Raw genomic sequence first — 4999 nt, 5'->3', positions numbered from 1 at the left:
AGGCTATGGCAGGAGGATGAGGAGTTCAAAGCTAGCTTGGGCACACAGAAAGACCTCATCTTATACGTAGAAAAGTTTTGATAAGCATCTAAAAAAAATCAAATGGAACAAAGGATCATGTGAATTAGAATCCCAAGGAAAGATTCATGAAAGTTGTGATTTGTGTTCTGACTGAAAAGCTAAATGTTCACATAACATGAAAGGGAATGGGGCATTTTGATTGACAAAGGAGGAAGAGACTGTCAAGGCATAGGCAATAGACTCTGTATGGTGGGCAGAAAGGCAAAGATGACCCATAATTGCCTAGGACAGAGTATGTGAGAAGGTTAGCATGGCCTGATGGATTCTCACTTGGCCTTTTTGGTGTGTGCTTAAGAATGTGGTTTGATACTGGCTGTGGTGGTCCCAGAGCCTTTAATCCCATCACTCAGGAGGCAATGATCTTGGGTGAGTTTGAGGCCAGCCTGGTCAGGTCAGACACAGCTATATAGTGAAACCTTGTCTCAAACAAACAAACAAACAAAAACAAAACAAAAACAAAATTAAGAAAGAAAGGAAGGAAGGAAGGAAGAATTTGATTTGCAGGGTTGGCGTGGATATAGCACAGTGTGTAAGAGTTTTTGTTGTGCAAGCATAAAAACCTGACTCAGCATCTAGGTAAAATGCCAGGTGTGTCCGTGTGAGCACCTGACACCCTAGTCTATGTAAGTACTGCCACCTGGTACTGACAGACAGAAGGAGACAGGAAGACCACTGTGGCTTATTGTCTACTGTCCTAGCTAATAAAATCTGAATTCTGGGTTCAGTGAGAAGTTCCATTTCAAGTGTCTCATGAGAATAAGGCAGAGAATGATATCTTTCTCTGGCTGCCATATCCACAGGCACAGGCACGCATGTGTGTGTCTGTATGTGTGACTATACACACACACACACACACACACACAAATGTGCATGTGCAGTTTGAGTTCCAGATTCAAGGGAGAGGCATCAGGATCCATTGAACAGCATACCGACATGAAGAAAGCAGTGTTGTAGGACATGTTGTAGGACAATTAGAGTAGGGAATTATGGGATTACATATGACCACCCAGATGGCAAACCCTCCAGTTGCAAAGATACACCCTTGCCCACACAATGAGCAGTGAGATGACTGTAAAGGGAAAAGGCTGAAAACTGGCAGCAAAACAGGCTGGGATGGAGAATAGGACCTAACAGAAAGAATTCAGATCAGAAGGACACACACTTTCGACCAGATTATGACAACATTCTGATATAATATACCCAAAGGAAACCAAGACACACATAACCCCAGAAAAACAGGAGAGCTAAAACAGTAAGAATCTAGTATTATCTGGCCCCGTGCCTGCCACTGCAACCCGATTTTCATTCACACCACCATGATTGTGAACTGCCCAGAAGTTCATGCTTCGCATCCTTCCAGACTTTTGGCCTTGAACATGTTTTCTCTCGTTGTCTTGAATCCATCTTTTGTAGGTAGAATGGCCACCAAAGATATTCAAGCCAAAATCTCTGGGTTCTGTGAGCATGCTATTGTGTAGCAAGGGGGACTTTTGGAAATGTAACAGTGTGTAGACCTCCAGATAGGGAGGCTGACCCTGAACGATCTGAGAAGGTCAGCTCCCATCAGAGATTTTTTTCCTTGACTATAGTTAGAAAGCTACAGAAAAAAGGAGAAAAAAGGAAATGTCAGAGAGACATGAAATATGAGCGCAACTCACAGCCATTATGTGCACTTTTGCTGGAGGGAGACGTGACATGAAAATTGTGAGAAGGCATGAGGGTGGACTCCGGGAGCAAAGATTGGCTGATAGCCACTTCTAGTGAGGAAAGGAGGACCTCTGTCCTACAAAGGAAAGGAAGTGAATCTGCTGGACAACCAAACAGGCACAAAAGCAAATCCATCCCCCAGCTCCAGAAACAAATGCAGCTATCATGGCTTAGACCTTGTGGCACTCAAAGCATAGAAGCCATCCAAGTCACACTGTCCACAGATTTAGTTTTCACCAACAGAATAGTAAGGTGATAAATGGGTTTTCTCAAGCTGGCACGAGAGAGAAGTAGTTCAGAGCACTAGTTGTTCTTCCCAAGGTCCTGCCTTTGGTCCACAGCGCCTACGTGGTGGCTCATAACTCTTCTAATTCTAGTTCTGTGGGATCTATGCCTTGGTCTGGCCTCTGCAAGAATTGCATGCAATGTGGTACACATGCACACATGCAAGAAAAACACTCATATGCACAAAATAAAAATAAATTTGTAAAAATGTTTTTTTTTTCTTTTCAGATCCGAAGTTCAGAGTATAGTACTCTGCTGGGGAAGCCACAGAAAACTAAGAGAGCTTCCTCCATAGTGTTCCAATGTCATGCTCCTGGGCAGGTTGGCTGACTATGCCCATGAAAATCTCCTGGGTCAGAAGGGCTTTGCAACCCTGTGATCATGTGTTGTTGTAAACAAGCTGATTAGAGGATATTAGAAGACTGTATACAAAGAAAAAAAAATTACACAAGGGTAAGCTCCTTTTAAAAATGTCATCGAACACCGAGGGAAGTATAATCACATATTCTTTGGGTCATTGGTGAATATGTTTCCAGTATCTCAAGGATGATAGCTTTATTGTGCAAGGGAGGAAGGTGTAACTAGAATAGATGAAAATAGAACCATGTTAATGAATTAAAAGATAACTATGTGTGTATGGAAACAGTTAAAAAAAAAGGTTAAACACACAAGCTAAGAGGGCCAATGAATGGGGAGCAGTGAGGCCTGTCTGTCTCAACAGCCAGCATCTCTGGGCTTTTGGCTTGTACCTTGCAGCTGCAATGGATTCCAAGTTTGAAACAGCAACCTTGAAAGATGTTACCAGGAGTCGGAAGTCCATTAGAAATATCCAGAAAGTTACCAAGTCTTTGAAGATGGTACCAGCTGTGAAGTACATCCATGCTGAGTGGGAGCAACCAGCTTGGGTGTACGGAAGACACTTGTTGATTCTTCATGAGAAAGCTGATAGTAAGGGGCTGGGGGACAAGAAGAAATACACAGCTTAGCAGCGTGTCCTCCAATCAAGGGCTTTGTGGGACTATTCATTCCTCAGGGGCTACCCTCACAGCCACTGCAAAAGAAGTTGTTTGCTAGCATTGATGGAAAATCAGGGGGCATATTTTAAGGGACTCACCCTGACCAGTTTTTTGGTGCCATTCAAAGACTTGGGATGAAAGCCCTTACTTTTGGAGATCAGTAAATCATTGCCCTTGGACTGTTACATTCTGGATATGAGTTTGATGAAGGTGCTATCGTTTTTAATCAGTTCAAATCTTCTGTGTTCTATAAGACAGAAGAGAAGCCCCTTTTATCTCTCAATATCAATTCAACTGCTGAGAGCCATGAGCACTGAGGATGACATTGTTACTGATGTACTGCAGAATTACCCAAAATCCAATCTATACATCTGCCTGAAGGAGACTGCTACCAGTGAGCACAGTGCTAGGGTGACAGCTATGGATAACACCAGCAAGAATGCCTCTGATATGATTAACAAATTGATGCTGATGTTCAACTTCACCTGCTCAGCTATCATCACGAAGGAGTTGATCGAAATCACCTCTGCGGCTGCTGCTCAGGATTAATGACAAGCAAGTTGCATCCTTAGACAAGAGGTAAAGAAGGAAAACTCAGCAAGCCATGAGAAAAAAGTCCGAAGTTAAATGTGGCATGTGTGTGGACCGAGGAAGAATGGGACTTTCACTCTTCAGAACAAAGTGACATACTACTGCAATGCAACACATTTTACTTTTGTAACAACAAAAGACTGTTGGCTGGAGAGATGGCTCAGTGGGTACAGCCGCTTGTTGTACAGGCAATGGGACCTGAGATTAAATCCCAGAATTCACGTTAAAAAGCCAGACGGTGTGCGTGTGTGTTTGTGATTCCAGCACTGTGGGTGATGGAGTGGAGTCAGAAGCATCACTGGGTTTTGCTGGCTACAAGCATATAGCTTCAGCTTCAGTAAGAGACCCTGTTTCCAGGGAACAAGGCAGAGGATACTAGAGAAGGAGCCCTGACATCTCCCTCTAGGTTCCCCACATGGGAGTGTGCACCTGCATGCATACTATAACACACATGTACACGTATACACACACACACACACACACACACACGCACACACACACACACCACAATTATTTGGAAAATATAGTCAATGGTGGCGGGATGGTTAATTTTTGTCAACTTCATACAGGTCATGTGAGAAAAAGAAATTTCATTTGAGAAAATTCCTCCATAATATTGGCCTGTAGGCAAGTTTGTTGGGCCATTTCCTTCCTTCCTTCCTTCCTTCCTTCCTTCCTTCCTTCCTTCCTTCCTTCCTTCCTTCCTTCCTTCCGCTCTCCCTCCATACCTCTCTCTCTCTCTCTCTTCTCTCTCTCTCTCTCTCTCTCTCTCTCTCTCTCTCTCTCTCACTGATTTGGAAGGGCCCACCCCACTGTGGCATGAAAAAGCTAGCAGAGCAAGCCATACAGAGCAAGGCAGTAGGCACCATTTCTCTATGGCCTCTGCTTTATCTCTTGCTTCCAGGGTCCTGCTGTGACTTCTCGCACTGGTTTCTCTTCATGATAGATTGTAAGCTGTAAGAAGAAAGAACCCCTGGCCTTTCAAGATTGCTTTTGGTCATGGCATTTATCACAGCAATGGAAAGCAAACAGTCAGTAGCTTAACGTAAGATCAAAGGTTGTTTCAGCCGTTTTCTGCTTCCAGACATACTGTAGTTTCCTTCAACAGCATCTGGAGAGGAAAGAGTGTCAAGAGCTCCATTGTGCTGAGATCTTGGGTAGCTAACAAGTTGTTCATCTGATGAATGGTCCCGGAGGATAAGATGAACAGTTTTATTTATTTTTGACAGTTTAAATTAGATTTCTTGCTTTTTTTTAACTTTATGTTAAGGTTTGGTTATTGCATTCCCACGCCTATTTTGTTATTATTGAACCTCTTC

General features: G+C 43.3%; 1 pseudogene; it reads left to right on the top strand.

Moving 5' to 3' along the window:
• The first annotated feature begins 377 nt into the window (after positions 1-377).
• Positions 378-3638, top strand: LOC127217813 (ATP synthase subunit gamma, mitochondrial-like; annotated as a pseudogene).
• The last annotated feature ends 1361 nt before the right edge of the window (positions 3639-4999 follow it).

This window comes from Phodopus roborovskii, unplaced genomic scaffold, assembly GCF_943737965.1.
Source record: "Phodopus roborovskii unplaced genomic scaffold, PHOROB, whole genome shotgun sequence".
NCBI classification, from domain to species: domain Eukaryota; kingdom Metazoa; phylum Chordata; class Mammalia; order Rodentia; family Cricetidae; genus Phodopus; species Phodopus roborovskii.
Note: the sequence above shows the minus strand (reverse complement) of the source record. Positions and strands in the feature narration are given on the sequence as shown.